Below are 17,237 nucleotides of genomic sequence, written 5' to 3' on the forward strand. Positions count from 1 at the left end.
CAAATAGTACTCTTGCTTTGATAAACGTCCAGTTTTGTGTCAGGCCACTTTTCTGAACAACTCTTCTCCACACAATGATACAGGTATCCAAACTCCTTCCATTTTGTGGCATTTTGTGGTCCTGCCCCGCTCAGTTCCCCCAAGCCTGCTGCAGAAGAAAAAAAGAGAAAGAATATATGGAAGACTTGTGGGAGTTCCCACATGCAGAGGCCCAGGGGATCCGGGTCTCTTTGGCTCACATTGCAATTCCATATGCTTTGCCTAACTGCAGCAGAGTCTGAGAAATGAATTTCATGGTACACCTATGTTTTGTGAATGTACACCAGAGGCATTGGAATTACCGATATTTCCCTTATTGTTTTATGTGTGATGTTACCTATCACTTTAACAAACTTGTTGCACATCTGCTCTAGACCAGGCATAAGTAGCGAGGGATGCAGAGAAATTTAAGTGCATATGAAGGAAAGGCAGCAAGTAGTTAGGGGCCTGGGCTCTGGAATTAGAATCCATAAGTTCAAATTCTGCCTCCTGTCCCGTCCGGCAGGACACATCAACGTGGGCAGTGAACCTAGATGGGGAGGAATGAAGGGACAAGAGACACGAAAGGTGACAGCAAGACAAAAGTTCTGATCAAGCTGCAAACTTTTATTGTTCACACAGGGGTATTTATATGCTGGGGATGGGGAAGCTCTCTTATCGGCAGTTGTTGGATGTCTGCACAAGGTGAGATAACCGCAGGATGTTTCAGGAAGATAGATTTCAGGAAGATAGGTGGCCGCAGGATGTCTCAGGTGAGATAGATGGCTGCAGGGTGTCTCCCAGGCAGGATGTCTCCCAGGGGGCTGTTTCTTGTAAGTGTCAGGCTATTCTTTGAAGGAGAATTTCCTTCTAGCCCCTGACATTTTCCCCCTTTCTTATATAAAATATCTGACCATACCTTACCGGCCATGTTTTTAGGGGGTGATAGAGGCTCTGTTCCTCTAGAAGGCCTTAGAATATCTCCTGATCCGAGCGAGCGTCTTCACTAGGAGATTTCGTGGCCTTGGCATGTTTTTGGAGGAGACGGTTTTGAGGGGGGAGCATGCCAACCGCCATGCACCAGAGCGTGTCACTCAGAGGTCTTGGGTTTTGGGATCCGTGGATCCATCCTCCTGCAGTCCTTCCTGCACCCTCTGTCATTATGGCCTAACATCCTCACTCCATGGGTGAGTCCTCCCCCAAGCGGAGGGGCCCATGGAGGAGCGAACCCTTATGGAAAGGGCAGAAGATGGTTGGTCAGAGCTGTTACTTATACTTTTATATAAGAAAGAGAGATCTGTGGGGATGTAAACTTAAGAAATAAGCCTGAACGAAGGGTAGAACATCCTTTTAAATGTTGGCAGCGCGGTCTTCCATCTCCAAACGGTGATAGTGGACCTGTATGGGCTTAGAGGCCAAAATATTAATCTGTTCTTTAATAAATTGTACCAGCCTGTTTATAATGCAGGGTCCTATGGACACCATTAAAAGCAAACCCAACAAAGGGCCTAATAAGGGAAGAAGGTAGGGTAAAAATCCATTAAGCCCAGTCCAGAGGGGATTTTCAAATAGTTCCCTTCTTCTCTTTTCTAGATCTTCTTGAAGCTGCTTAATTTTAGTGCGTACTATGCCTGATTTATTGGCATAAAAGCAGCATCTTTCCCCTAAGGCCAAGCAAATACCTCCCTGGTTAGCTGTCAGCAAATCTAAGCCTCGTCTGTTTTGAAGGACCACTTCTGCCAGGGAGTCTATTTGGTCCTGTAAATCTTTAATAGTTCCTGATAGAGTTTGTACATCATCTATAAGTTGTTGAGATAGGCGACGGTAAGAGTGTATAGCCGTGCCTAAGCCAGCTGTACCTGTGCCCACAGCAGCTGTTATTCCAAGGCTGGCAAGGAGTGGTAAGGCCTGTATTGCCCGCCTGTGTCTTTTGACTAAGGTGTCTAGGCTAGGAATGGGTAGAGGTTCATCTCCTGGGACAATAGTTATATCAGGGAGTAATAAGGCAAGAACACAGCCACTGGTCCAATTCGCTGGAAGCCTGGGGAAGGCTGAGTTTCCTCCACACATAAAAACTGTGCCATTGGGGGGACAAAGAGATGGGGTGGGTGAGGAATAATTTTTTACTGTTGAGCAATTTCCAAAGGAAGTAACTCCAACATCAATATCATAGGTATTATTCTGCATCGCGCCTAAAAGACATGATGTAAAAGTGCCTATAGGCTGTACTTTAAAAGGAAATCCAGGTTGGCATGTATTATCATTGTCTATGATAGAATTAATAGGAACTGCCATAGGCATGATTGCCCCTGTTGTCATGCAGAGCCAGCAATCACCAGCAAGGGTGGGGTTGGAATTATTAAGCAAGGAGAAGGTAGTTTCCAAAATATCTAATGTATTGGTATCTAAATCTGGGAGCTGGGATTTAGGCAGCATTAAGGGATGATATGTGAGCTCAGGGATTTGGGGTTTCAAAAGTTTGATTATCTGAAGATGCTTCACAGCATCAGTGGGTCCTCCACCATCAGAGACCCCTGTAGGGGCCTTAATGGGCCAGCAGGAGGGTTTACCAACAGTGCCTTGGCATCCAGCTGACTGTAACTTGGTGTATATGCCTTCTCCTCCGGTCAAAGAGGAGGGGGGTATAATGAATAGTGGTCCCCTCTGCTGCATGAGTTTTAGTTAGGGTGGCTTCAAAAAATTGTTCTCCCTGCTTGTTAACACAAATTGAGGCTGACGCATAACAAGAGACATGCATCGCCTGGGTATGCATACAAGTTGCAGAACAATTTTGGAGAGCTTTACTTGTACTGGGGAGAATAATCTTTGGCTTGTTAACACATACCCATTTAGGCTGATGAACTCAACCTCGGCATGGAGGTAAGCCACCTTAGTCACGCAGTCAGCAATCTGGGTCCAACTAGTGGGAGCCTGAGTCCAAGATCCTCCCCTGCATTCGCAGGGGGGGCCAAAAAGGTACTCCCTGATGTTGGAAGGTGGAGGGCTAAGGCCTCCGTATACAAACCTGTTCAGCAGAAGTGCCTTAAGCAGGATCCTCACACAGATTGTTGGCTGCATCTGCAAAAGAGGAAAATTTGTCCTCAGGGGGAGGGCCTCCGTCCCTGGGTTGAGGTAAGTCATTAACCTGTTTAACCAGGCGTTCTGGTAACCATCTTGGGGCTGCTTGCTCTTGGTCCAAAACACAAGCTGAGCCTCGTCCCCAGATGAGGACAGGATCTGGGCCTTTCCATTTATTTGTAAGGGGATCGCGCCACATAACAGGTGGGCGAACAGAATTGGACGAGGGATGCCAGTGTCTGTCTGCGGCCGAATGGCCTTCACTGTCTAGGGTAAGAAAATTAAGGGCAAATAATGCATGGTTAAGGCGATCCCAAAATCTCTGTATTTTAGAATATTATCCTTTAAATAGGTATCTCTTAATTGTCTTTAAAAAATATGATTAAGGTTATTTCCTGTGTAGGGAGCAGTATATAAATCTTACTGTATTTTTTATGGACAATAGATCTAGTCAGAGAACTTATATAATATCAATGAATTTTTTTTAAGTTTGTAACCTTTATTGTTTAAAATTAATATATAACTTTAATTTGGAGAAACTTAATCTTAATAAAATGTGTTTTTTTTAAATTTTATGATTATCTAACAAACAAAATATGTAAAAATTAGTATCTCAGTGTCTTAGAATCAATTGATTTTAGTCTCTAAGGACAATTGTTAAAATCGGATTTAAGTTAGTAGTTCAATATACTTAATGTTTAATCAACAATGTGAATTTATTTACCAAAACTAATCTTTGTCTTAAACAGTAAGAATTATTAGGCAATAAGGATTATACATATTTATTTTTTATAGTTAGGAATGAGAATAAGGATTTTTTGGTCATCACAGGAATATTGCCGGCTTTGTTCCTGTGGCGAGCAAATGCATCCTCATAACCTCCAAAATTAAAAGTAAAACATAAAGAAGCATGTTTGATATCTCTCTTCAATAGAACATTATTTAGTAACACAACTATAGAGAAAAGTCAGGTTATTTAACTCAGAACTAACTTAAATTTAGGGCTGCAACATAGAAAGCTGTGGAATTAAATTTTGTCTGAAAAAGATATCTTTCGTTAGCATTTACAGGTAGGCATTCTTAAAAATACAGGCTCTGAACAGCTCCGGTATAAATCTGAAACACAGTAGTACAGATTAGTGGCTGGAAGGCGGGACTAGAAGTCCTGTCTGAGTGACTGTGGAAGAACCAATCGGAAGTGTGGGAGGTGGGACCAGGAAGCCTGCTCTTCCGGCCAGGCACCCCATGGTTACCATGGTGATGCAAACAACATGGAGTCCGCTGCCCATTTTCGGGGCAAAAGTTTTCCTAGCCGATTGCATTTTGATTGATTTTGTCTGCCTTTTCCCTCGCCTGGCCAAGATCCTACTGTGGTAGCAGCTTGTTCTGTCTCTGCGACCTGCGGTTGCAGCTCGTGTACATCCTGCACTTTTTTCTGTGGCACGTGGGTGCTCCAAAGGTTTTTTAGCAGCAAACGCTAGCATTACCATCAGATCTTAAAGTTAGTCTGTGTTTGGCATTTAGGTCAAGTAATTCAAGGATTAAAAGCACTGTTGGCCGCAGGGGCTAGGACCCCATAGCGAGCAGCAGCGGCTAAAGTCTCTTGTCCCCAGCGGCTGAGTTATAGCCATTCTGATTCATAGGACAATCAAGTAGTAAAAAGGTCTGTACATACTTTCTGAGTATTGACAAAAACAATAGAAAATTGAAACTTATTTCTCTCCAGGTAAACATCACATTTTCTCTCCCTTTTTCTCACTCTCCTAGCACAAACTTCTAGAACATAAAGGCCAAAAAATATCTCTTATTATTTTTTTTTAAGCTTTTTTTTTTTTTCTGAATTAATTAGGTTCCAGTAAGAAAAGGTGGGAACAGGCACATTTTCTGGGCCAAAGGATTCATAATAATCTTTTAAACAGTCTCCTACTCTAAGCCATCTTTTACCATCAATGGTCCCTTCAAGGGGAAACCACGGACACAATTCTCCTATGTATGAAAAGAATAATTTTAAGTCCTTTTTCTTAACACGTGCCCCCCGTGTCTTGAGGGCCTCCTTGAGGCCTGACAAAAACAACTCATGTGACGAAACTGCTTGTCCCATGGTGGGTCACTCACCTTGCGTCGTCCTCTCTCTCCTCCTGGATCTGTCTCTCGGTTGTGTCTGCCGAGGCAATCGCGCGCTCCCGCTTGGCCAAGTCTTCCCGGAGGACGGTGTTCCCCCTCAGTCAAAGGCTCGAGCCCCACACTGGGCGCCAAATGTCCCGTCCGGCAGGACACATCAACGTGGGCAGCGAACCTAGATGGGGAGGAATGAAGGGACAAGAGACACGAAAGGTGACAGCAAGACAAAAGTTCTGATCAAGCTGCAAACTTTTATTGTTCACACAGGGGTATTTATATGCTGGGGATGGGGAAGCTCTCTTATCGGCAGTTGTTGGATGTCTGCACAAGGTGAGATAACCGCAGGATGTTTCAGGAAGATAGGTTTCAGGAAGATAGGTGGCCGCAGGATGTCTCAGGTGAGATAAATGGCTGCAGGGTGTCTCCCAGGCAGGATGTCTCCCAGGGGGCTGTTTCTTGTAAGTGTCAGGCTATTCTTTGAAGGAGAATTTCCTTCTAGCCCCTGACAGCCTCCACCTGTTTTTAGCCAAGTACCATCTTGTGCAATCAATTTAATCTCCATGCCCCCATTATCTCATAAATAGGGGTACGTGTGTGTGTGTGTGTGTGTGTGTGTGTGTGTGTGTGTATATATATATATATATATATATATATATATAGAGAGAGAGAGAGAGAGAGAGAGAGAGAGAGAGAGAGAGAGAACGCGCTTATATCTCTTGAGAGAAGATCCAGGCCATCCCAAGGCCAGCACACAAAAGTCACAGTGAGGGTCCTTGCATGAGTCACATGATCCAACCAGTTACCTTAGACCAAGTCCCAAAGTCAAAGTCTTTAGAGCACTGACACTATTACTTCAAAAAGATAGCTGCTACCCTCTTTCTTGTCATCATGAATGCCAGGCAACTTGCCTGACACTGCGTCTTCTAAAACTACCCTTCTTTTGTCAGAAGCAAGAAGCCTGAGAGCATTAAGACCTACCTTAAACAAATAAAAAATTTTTTAAAATAATTTTTTAAAAAAATAAAAAGTACAGCATCTAAAAATAAATAAATAAATAAAAAAGACCCACCTTAGGCTAAATTTGCCCAGATGAGGCAACCTAAGGGCAGACTCTTCCCTCAAGCACTGAGATAGCCTGGAGGAAGAAATGGCAGCCACTCTCAACTGTGGCTCGGAAAATCCTGTGTTAGGAACCCATGTTGACAGACAGTTCTCCCACGTTCTTTCTCTGCTCATCAGGGTAAAAGTGACTTTGTTGTTGCTATCCATGTTATTAGCATAAAAAAAGAATAATATCATCAACAATAACAACCACATGGCACTTTATGGTTTCCAAAACATTTATACCAACATAGTATCTTTGTTCCAAGAAGGAAGGTGTACAGGGCAGGGGAGTTTATTCACCATGACTGCATTTCAGTTTCCTCAGCAAGGGTGTCAGTGACTTGTCCAAGAGCAGAATTGCAAATCAGAGTTGCCGACTCTTCCAACTTAGGCCAAAATTATAGCCAAAAGGAACATTTGGTCTCAGCATGGGTTACTTCATTGAAAAAATTCCTTTGGGCCCTGATAGCCCAATCCACGGTAAATATGTCTGTCCCCTGTATCGTGTCTTAATGATGGATGAGTAGATGAAATGGGTTATTGATGTGGCATTCGACACAAAGGAGGAGGTCAGGATAACAAGACCAAGAATGAGGCACTGGACTCAGGTCAGAGGGTGAGAGACATTGAAGCCACTACCCTATTCCCACTGCACCTGGCCCCAAAACTGGACAATGAGAAACTTGAATTAAATGATCCTTAGACCCCTTACTCCAGGCAAACTTTCATCCTTGAACTCAGCCAAGTTTTGCACTTACTGCTAGGGACACAGCATAAGGAAAAGCAAGGCAGGCCCAATCCTTGCCACCATGGAACCTGCAGCCTGGCAACTCTATCCCTTACCCTTTAATCCTCTAACATCAAATTTCTTCCCCAAACCTCCACACACGTTCCAAGTGTAATAAGCTGTAAGGTCTTGAGTGAAAGTTTGTTCCTAACAGAGCATGGAAATTTTAATAGTGTCAATGCAGTCAGGCAGGAACAAGGAGGCTACAGGGAACTAAAGAGGAGGTTTCTAAGAGTCAGCTAAGGAGAGGACTGACACTCTTCTAATTTTCAGAAGGTAAAATCAGGTTCAGCATCCTTTTAGATACAGCTTTTTTTTCTTTTTCCTGTACTGGGACTTGAATCTAGGGCCTCACGTATGCTAGGCAAGCATTCATTTCCACTGAGCTACATCCCGAACCTTTTTATTTTATTTTGGAGACAGGGTCTCCCTAAGTTGTGAGACTGACCTGGTATTACAGGCCATGCCACCACACCCAGCCCCTTTTAGATATAAATGAGAGAAAAATCTAAACCAAGATGGACTTTGTTGACTTAGATAACTGAGACTAGAAGTAGATCTGCCTTTAGGCACAACTGGATCAGAGTCCTGACTATGTTACGGATTCCTCTCTCTCTCCCCCTCCCCCCCCACCCGCTTTCTCTCAAGCAGACTCTCCTCAATGGCTACAGCAATTCCAAAGTATCCAATGTTTTCTGTTCGAATACACTAGAAATGACCAAGGGTCTCTTTACCAGAATTCCCAGCAAACACCTGGCATCTCACAGGTTGTCACTGGGTCATGTGCTCATTTCTGAACCAATCCCAGTGGCCAAGGAACAGGATGTGATGATTGACTGAGATCTACATCCCAAGTCCAACTCCCTGGAACATGAGGAGGGAGTCACACATTCCAGATGTGAAGAATAGGCTGGTTCCCCCAGGGGGGACCCCTGGAGGTGTTTGAGAAAGGCTACTTGTCAGATTTGCGGTGCTCACCCAAGAGGCAGGATCTCTCATGTTCTGGGTTCAGGAATTGTTGTAAGGAATCAGTTACACCTGCAGAGAGAAAACCCCCTGAAAGTGTGGAAGGTTGGCAGCAATTCCTCCTGTCATCTCTAGAACACAAATCCCATTTCATGTTCCTTCAGAAGAGAATGGCTGCATCTTCCCTCCTTAGTCTTCCTTGTTTATCAGACACATGATAGAACCATCACTAAGGGTTCACAAAACCCAATAAACATCCAAGAAAATAACAATTAGATATCACAGTGCTGGCCTGTGTCTAAATAAGTTGTGTGGGTCTTATTGCATCTCACAAAATGAAGTTACCTGTTTCAAAAGAGAGACAAAGGGAGAGAGAGAAAAGAGAGGAAAAAAAATCGTCTGAGGTATCTTTGTCTTCTGGCAGCAGCCAAACATGATAAACAAGTAATGAAATAATTCAGTTCAAGTTGCACCTGCTTATACAATTCCCTCTCCCTCTGTGCAAGCAGATTACATGGACTTGGTTTTTTTCTAAATCAATGCACTGGATATAATGCTGTTATAAAGTAATTATCGACCCTGATGCTATTTGGGAGCCTAACTTCCAAGCTTGGTGGCTTTGGAGCATTTCTTCCTATCATGCAGGCCAACTCCTTGCAAGGACCCCAAATCCATTGCAAAGATCAAAAACATTTGATATTCAATCCTTTTCACTGCTTTTTAGCAGTGAAAGTTTGGGTCTCACTGACTTACTTTCATCAAGGGAAGATTCTAGGGAGAGTTGGTGAGTTAGTTAGGTTTTCATGGCCGTGACCAAAACACCTGACCAGAATAACTTAGAGGAGGAAAAATTTATTTTGAGCTCAGGGTCTCAGAGGTTGGGTCCACAATCAACCAACTCCATTGCTGTGGGCCTGAGGCAAAGCAGAGCACCATGGCACAAGGGCATGACAAGGAAAGAAAGCTGCTCAGTTCATGGTGCCAGGAAGAGACAGAGAGAAAGAGAGAGGAGATTCAGGGATAAAATATAAACCTTAATGGCATGCCCCCAGTGACCTGCTTCTCCAGCCACTCCCCACCTGCCTATGGTTGCCACCCACTTAGTCCACACAAATTAGGATGGACTGATTAGGTCACAATTCTTACAATCTAGTCATGTCAGCCCTGAATATTCCTGCATTAATACAGGCACTTTGGGGAGACATCTCATATCCAAACCACAACATTTGGTAAAATACATGAATCCTCACTAGAAGACACACAATTGTCAAACCTTAGTGTATAACTTTCTCTGAAATTCACAACAAGCTATTGCAACTCATTTAAGTTGCATCTCTGCAGGGCTGGAGTTGTAGTTCAGTGGCAGAGTACTTGCCTAGCAAGCCCAAGGCCCTGGGCCCAATCCCCACCACTGGGAAGAAGAAGGAGGATGGAGGAGGAGAAGGAGGAGGAGGAGAAAGGGAAAGAGATAAACAAGAAGATAAATTACATCTTCTGCAAAGCCCTTCAGTAACGCATAAAGGGATTTCTCAATTTTCTTCAAAAACAATCGTTTGCAAACCTATTTTCACTCCAATCTCAATGCCTTCTGGTAACTCCAACATAAATGCCTGACCAAGTCTAACACAAATGTCCTCTATTGTTTTTCACTCTTACTTAAAATAATATTTGACAGCACCCTGTTGAATGAGGAGAAAGGGATACTTAGATACTTGTCTACCATTCATAGTTACACATTATGGACAGAAGTGCTCAACCATTTTGCTGGAAGTATCAACTGGCACAAAATCTTTGAGGGTGATTTGGAAAATACCCCCCCCCCCAAAAAAAAAAACAAATTAATGCATTTTTCCTTCTGACCTACAGCTTTGGTTTCAAGAAATTTATACCCTGATATTCTGGTATATGTTCAGAAAGAAGTGTGTGGATGGATATTTATTGTAACATCAATGTATACAATAGCAAAAGACTAGAAAGCATCCTAAATACTCATTATTGGGGAGGCGTTACATAAGTCATGGTGCATTCACACAAAAACATATTTTGCAGCCATTAAAACCAACAAGGCTATTTTATATGTATGGATTTAGAACAGACTTTAAGATGTGCAACTAAATAAAAAGACAAAGTGAAGAACTGTATATGGGATGCTGCCATTTGAGGGAGGAAGAAAGCAGAACTCCTATACATATAAATAGAGACAATCTCTGAGAAGATACACAGGAAACCATTTCCATTGGCTCCCTTTACAGGAAGTAAAGAGACTGGGGACCATTGTAGAAGAATATTCATTTTTCATTCTACACACTTATGTGCAATTCAAGCTAACTATTGAAAAATCTAACATAAATAAAATAAGCAAAAAAATACTTATTCTTAAGAAATATCAATATATATTCACTATGGAGAAATCATAAAAGAAGAATAAAAGAAAAGAAAGACTGGTCAAACATAATCCTTTCAGATCCTTCAAGGAATTATTTCAATAATTCCAAGAATTGTTTCATACTCTGCAAGACCCATTTCTATGCATTTTAATAAAAAGTGGATTATATTGGTGATTACAAACCTACATTATAGTTTTATTAAAAGGATTAAATGAGTATACATATAAAGGTGTTATTATCTGCTTTATAGTGTTCTGATATAAACATATACATAATAAATATAAATTCATAATAGTAAATGGTTTATCATTTTTTTCAAGTAAAATATTACAAATAACTTTTAGTATTAATAACTATTCATCTAAAGCATCTTTCTTTTTAAACTAATAAACCTTACCTTTCAAAGCAGTTTTATGTTCACAACAAAATTGAAAGTACAGAGAGTTCCCATATAACCCCTGTCTATACCCGTGTACAATCTCTGCCACTACTGACACTCCCACACTGCAGTCCTAATCCCACACCATGTTTTGTCTTAATCAATGAACCTGAATTGATACAAAGTCATCAAAGTCCGAGTTTACTTCAGGCTCGCTCTTGGTATACATTCTGTGAGTTTATACCAATGTATAATGGACACCCCCCATTGTATCATACTGAATAGTTTCACTGCCCTAAAAATCCACTGTGCTCTACCTATTTGTCTCTCCCTCCCCCAATTCCTGGCAACCACTAATCTTTTCACTGACTCTGTAATTTTTCATTTTCCAGAATATATTTAAGTGGGAGCATACAGCAAGTCTAACACGAATAATCTCTATTCTTTTTCAAAAGAAGCCTTTTGAGTTTTACTTACTAATAGGCATTTAAGTTTCCTCGATGTCTTTCATAGCTTATTCTTTTAGCACTGAATAATATTCCATGTACCAAAGTTTATTTATTCACCCACTGAAGAACACCTTGGTTACTTCCAAATTTTGGCAATTTTGAATAAAGCTGCTATAAACATCCATGTGCAAGGTTTTATTTGGACATAGGTTTTCAACTCCTTTGGGTAAATACCAAGGAATTCTGGCTCATGGTAAGAATATGTTTAGTTTGTAAGAAGCTGTCAAATTGTCTTCCTAAGTGGGTATATTTTACAGCAATTCAGTATTAACATATGATGTTGTGTATCTTTTCATGTGTTTATTTGTCATCTGTATATATTCTCTTGTGAGGTGTCTGCTCAGGTCTTTTGTCCATTTTTTATCTGGATTGTTCACTTTCCTATTATCGAATTTCAAGGATCCTTCACATATTTTGTCTTTGGTCAGATATGTCTTTGAAAATATCTTATCCAAGTCAGTGGTTTATCTTTTCATCTGCTTGACATTGTCTTTCACATAGCAGATGTTTCATTGAAGACCAGCTATCAATTATTACTTTCATAGATCGTGCCTTTGATGTTGTATCTAAAAAGTCTTTGTTGCCAGGCGTGGTGGCCATAATCCCAGTGGCTCAGGAGGCTGAAGCAGGAGGATTGAAAGTTCAAAGCCAGTCTCAGCAATGGTGAGGCACTAAGTAACTCAGCAAGACTCTTCTCTAAATAAAATACAAAATAGGGCTAGGGATGTGGCTCAGTGGTTGAGTGCCCCTGAGTTCAATCTCCAGAATCTAAAAAAAAAAAAAATCATTTTCATACCCAACTAGATTGTCTCCTGTTATTTTCCAGAAGTTTTTCTATTTTGTGTTTTACATTTAGGTCTGAGACCCATTTTTTAGTTAATTTTTGTGAAGGGTATAAGTTCTACATCCAGATTCCTTTTTTGTGTGTGTATGGATGTTCCAGCATTGAAAACATAATACTGGATTGATTTTTCTCCTTTATCAAAGATCAGTTGACTATAATTGTGTGGGTCAGTTTCTGCTTTCTCTGTTCTACTCCCTTGATCTACTTGTTTGTTCTTTCACTAAACCATACTAATGATTACCACAGCTTTACAATAAGTCTTGAAGTTGTGGAGTGTCAGTGCTCTGGTTTTCTCTCATTCAATATTGAGTTGGCTCTTCTGAGTCTTCTGCCTTTCCATATAAACTTTACAATCAGTTCATTAATATATACAAAACAGTGTGCTGACATTTGGATTGGGATTACATTCAATCTACAGATAAATTGTGAAGAACTGACATCTTGATGCTGTTGAGTCTTTCTATCCATGAACATGGTTTATCTCTCCATTTATTTAGTTCTTTGATATCTTTCATCAGAGTTTTGAAATTTTCCTTATATAGATCTTATACATATTTTCTTAGATTTTTTTTACCTAAGTATTTCCATTTTGAGGGCTGCATATGTAAGTGGTAGTTTTTGGGGGGAGTTGCATATGTAAGTAATAGTTGTTTTTAGTTTCAAATCCCACTTGTCCATTTGTGGTATATAGGAATACCGTTGACTTTTGTATATTGTTTGCATCTTGCAGCCTTGATATAATTGTTTATTAGTTCTGAGAAGTCTTTGTTGATTGTTTAGATTTTTTTATAGAGATGATCACATCATCAAAAAAATCATTTTTCTTCCTTACCGATTGTATCTTTTTAAATTTTATTTTCTCATCTCATTGTATTAACTAAAACTTTCAGTATAATGCTGAAAAGCAATGGTGACAGAGGGCACCCTTGCTCCTGATCTTAATGGGAAAGTTTTCAGTTTCTCACTATTACATACAATGTACTTCTGTTTTTACTTTTTAAGCAGTTGCTTAAAAATATAAGTTTATATAAGTTTATAACTATTCCATATCTGCTTTCAGATCATACTACATCACTTCATATGTAGAGCAAGTATCTTAACAAAATATTTCTGATTCTTCCCATCTGTCCCTATTTTATTGCTGTTCATTCATTTATACATAAGGAAACATAAGCATATATATATATACACACACACAACACACATATGCTTACATAATCCACAGCACTGTTGCTATTATTATGTTGAGCAAATTGTTGCCTGTAAGATCAATTAAGAGTATGCAAAATAAATGGGTTTTTTTCTTCACTTATTCATTTTCTGATGCTCTTCCTTTCTTTATGTTTATCTATATCATTTTTCTTCTCTCTGAAGAATTTCTTTTAACATTTCTTGCAAGACAGATCTATAGGCAACAAATTTTTATTTGTCTGAGAAAGTCCTCATTTCCTTTTCACGTTTGAAGGATAACTTCACAAGGTACAGAATTCTAGATTTGTAGTTTCTTTGTCTCAACATTTTAAATATTTCACTAGTTTTTTTTTTTGCTTGCATAGTTTCTGAGGAGAAGTCCAATGCAATTTTTATCTTTATACTTGTGTAAGTAAGAATTTTTTTATCTCTGTCTTTCTTTCAGGCTTTTTTCTTTATGTTTGATTTTCTATATTTTGAAAATTATATATCTAGCTTCATTTTTTCTGCTATTTATCATGAGCTTTCTGGATCTGTAGTTCGGCATCTGACATTGATTTGGGGAAAATTGTCAGTCATTATTGCTTCAAATATTGCCGATGTTCTTTCATGGTATTCATAATCTATTGTTATGGTTTGGATGTAAGGTGTCCCCCAAAAGTTCACATGTGAGACAATGCAAGACTGTTCAGAGGAAAAATGATTGGGTTGCGAGAGTCTTAACTCAATCAGGGAATTAATCCTCTGACAGGGATTAATTAAGTGGTAACTGAAGTGGTAGGGTGTGGCTGGAGAAGGTGGGAATTGGGGCATAGCTTTGAATACATATTTGTTTCTGGAGAGTGGAGTCTCTGCATCTTGATCACTGTAATGAGAGCTGCTTCCCTCCACCATCCTCTCCCGCCATGATGTTCAGCTGAGCCCTGCAGATTGGAGCCAGCTTTCTCTGAACAAAGACCTCTGAAATTGTGAGCCCTCAAACTCTTCCTCCTTTATAATTGTGCTGGTTGGGTCCTTTAGTCACAGTAGCAAAAAAGCTGACATCTATGAATGTTACACATTTTGTACTGTATCCAAAGTTCTTGGATAGTCTGTTCTAGGGGAGCCTTTTTTCAGTCTTTTTTCTCTTTCTTTTTCAGCTTTGGAGACTTGTATTGACATATCATCAATCTCAAAGAGGCTTTTCTCAGCCATGTCCAATCTACTAATGAGCCCATTAAAATAATTCATTTTATTCACAGTATTTTTAATCTCTGACACTTCTTTTTATTATGTCTTAGAATTTCCCTCTCTTTGTTCACAGTATCCATCTGTATTATCATCTTGTCTGATTTTTTCATTAAAGCCTATAGCATATTAAACATAATGTTTTATTTTATTTAACATTTCTGCCATATCAGACTCTTTCTTAATCTAGTGCTTTTTTAGTCTTTTCAAACTGTCTGATTTGCTTTTTGGCATGCTAGGTAATTTTTTTGTTCAAATGTGGACGTGATGTATTAGGAGAAAGGAACTGTGGTAAATTGACCTTCAGTCATAAATTAAGGTCTGGGGAGAGGGGAGGTACTCTGTGATCCTAGGATAAAGTCTCAAAACTTCACCAGTGCTTCTCAGGTTTTTTTACTCCCTGCTTGGGTAGGACAGGATGACTAGAATGGGCTAGATGGGTATTTCGCTCCCCCTAGGTGGAAGGATAGAGGGAATGGTATTATTTCCCTTTTCCCACCCAGAAGGCTAGAACCTGGTAGAGTTGGGTATTTCCTTATCCCCAGGAAGACTAAGCTCTGATAAAACCCCAGAAAATTAGACTCTGATAAAATAGTTCCTCTCGACAATAGACCTTATTAAAAAATAACAGAATGCTCTGGTATATTTCAAAATTATTCCTTTTCCCCTTCCCCTGCTGGAAGCACAGGGGACTCTTTTCTCTGATATTCACCATGATAAATTTATGGAGCTCTTGGAAGGAATACTCTCAAAAGTACAGCAGCACCCATGACTAGGTCCTCCTGGAGTTTTCAACTCAGAGTTGTTCACACTGAGTCACTAGCAATTTGTCAATAACGGTTTGGGATTTCCTCCCCCACCACTGGGTCCCATGGAAGTTTCTGCTTGTGGGCTTCTGCTGCAGTAAATTGTGGCTCTCTGTATCCACCTGTCTCTCCAATTTAAGAGGCAGTGGTTTCCCTGTGACCTTGTTTCTCTGATGGATCTTAGAAGAGCTGTTGATTTTTGAGTTTGCTTAGCTTTTCACTTATTGTTAGGCTAGAATGGTGATTTCTGAGTTCCTATTTGTCAGACCTTAAGTCCAAAAAGCATCATTTTTAATTTATATCCTATATTTTATCCACTTCTCTTGTGCCTAATAGGATTCTTTCTCCTTTATACAAATTCAAAGACCACTTAAAGATTTCAAGGTGACCTAGTTGAATTTGCCTCACTTACCCCTTATTTTCCCCTCTGTTTCCTCAAATATAATTGACTAGATTTGCTTCTGAAGACTGACTTTAGAACCAGAGACTTCATGAGAATACAAGCTTCACCAAGGAGTTAGAAGATTTAGCTGCCTGCCATTGAAATTCAACATATCTTGTCTTCCTTAATTCTCATAAAATACTTTAATGTCCCATTGATTGCCAACTCAACTGTTCTAACCACTACCTAGGACCTACATGGTAGATAGCGAGTTTTATAAGACATTATGCCATTTAATTGCATGATAATATTATGATCAGAGTGGCAATATAAATGAGGCAGTAAAAAGCAGTTGTGAATGATTAAATGTCAAGGACTAAGAAAATACTTTGGAATGACACTGAAGCATCGTATAACTTTAGAAAGACTCCCTTCAATTTTGGACATAGGCAGGCAATATATTTGATGAGAATCCTATATTCTTGTTCAATTCCACTGCTGAAACCAAACCTATATTTTTTATAAAGGTTCACCAGTTTTTAGATTCTGCTAAAGCGAAGCTCAGCTGGAGTATTTCTTTTCACCGTTTCCACTGCCTGAGGCTTCACACTAAAAGAAAGGGGGGGGGGGGGTCCTCTTCTCTTAAAGTTTGAAAGTTTTACATAGAGACACTCTTGTTTCTCCATTTTTCTACTCTACTGATCACAGAATCCATCCTGCTACCACATGTCCTTCAGCTCCTGGCCTGAGGAATCCTTCAGGAAAGAATCCTACCCATCACTCTCCTGTTCTTCCCCCTGCGAGTCTAGATAAGCAAGCTTCCTTAGGAAGCCATCACAAAGACATGACAGAAATAACAAGGAGAGTGGCCAAAGTCTGCTCCTTTCAGTTAGGAATTGAGGTCCTCAGCCTATCTTGGCAGAGACTTTATAAAAAAAAAAAAATGTCTCATGCATTCATCCAATCAAACAGATTCTGAGCACCTGTGTAAGTCAAGAGCAGGGTCAGGAGTAGAAGCAGAAATGTGAAGATGAGTAAGCTACCACCCTGCTTCAGATTAGTAGAGGGAGGGAAAGCAAGGGTCCAGGGAATGGGGCAACCAGGGAGAAATCTACCACCAGGAGTCCTCTTTGTGCATCCAGAACCCTGTTTCTGTTTGGAGGGGATGCTTTGGTGGGCTGCTTGAGATGTGAGCAGGAACAAGAGTGATCCCTGAGGATCACTCTTCAAGGCTAGCTTCCAGAGGCATGGGGTAAACAGACGCAGGAGAGGGACCCTGATCTCCATTACAGAGGAGAAAGGAGTCAGCCAATCCGGTGCCTGCTGGGAAAGGGCAGGGAGAAAAACAAATCAGTTAGCCCTCAGAAGTCTGGTTATGCAGGGATTTAGCACACAAGTTCCCTGAGACAAGGAGGGAACTGTAGGCTTTGGAGGTACC

The 17,237-nt window shown here is 40.4% G+C and overlaps 1 long non-coding RNA gene across 1 annotated transcript; it reads right to left on the reverse strand.

Annotated features, from left to right (window-relative positions):
- Positions 1–624: 624 nt before the first annotated feature.
- Positions 625–3,593, reverse strand: LOC139702716 (uncharacterized). The gene is made up of 2 exons (XR_011705293.1): positions 3,044–3,593; positions 625–1,425 (listed from the first exon to the last, which is right to left on the reverse strand). It is a non-coding gene; the product is annotated as an uncharacterized lncRNA (long non-coding RNA).
- Positions 3,594–17,237: the final 13,644 nt, after the last annotated feature.

Source organism: Marmota flaviventris, chromosome 18 (genome assembly GCF_047511675.1).
Source record: "Marmota flaviventris isolate mMarFla1 chromosome 18, mMarFla1.hap1, whole genome shotgun sequence".
Classification (NCBI taxonomy): Eukaryota; Metazoa; Chordata; class Mammalia; order Rodentia; family Sciuridae; genus Marmota; species Marmota flaviventris.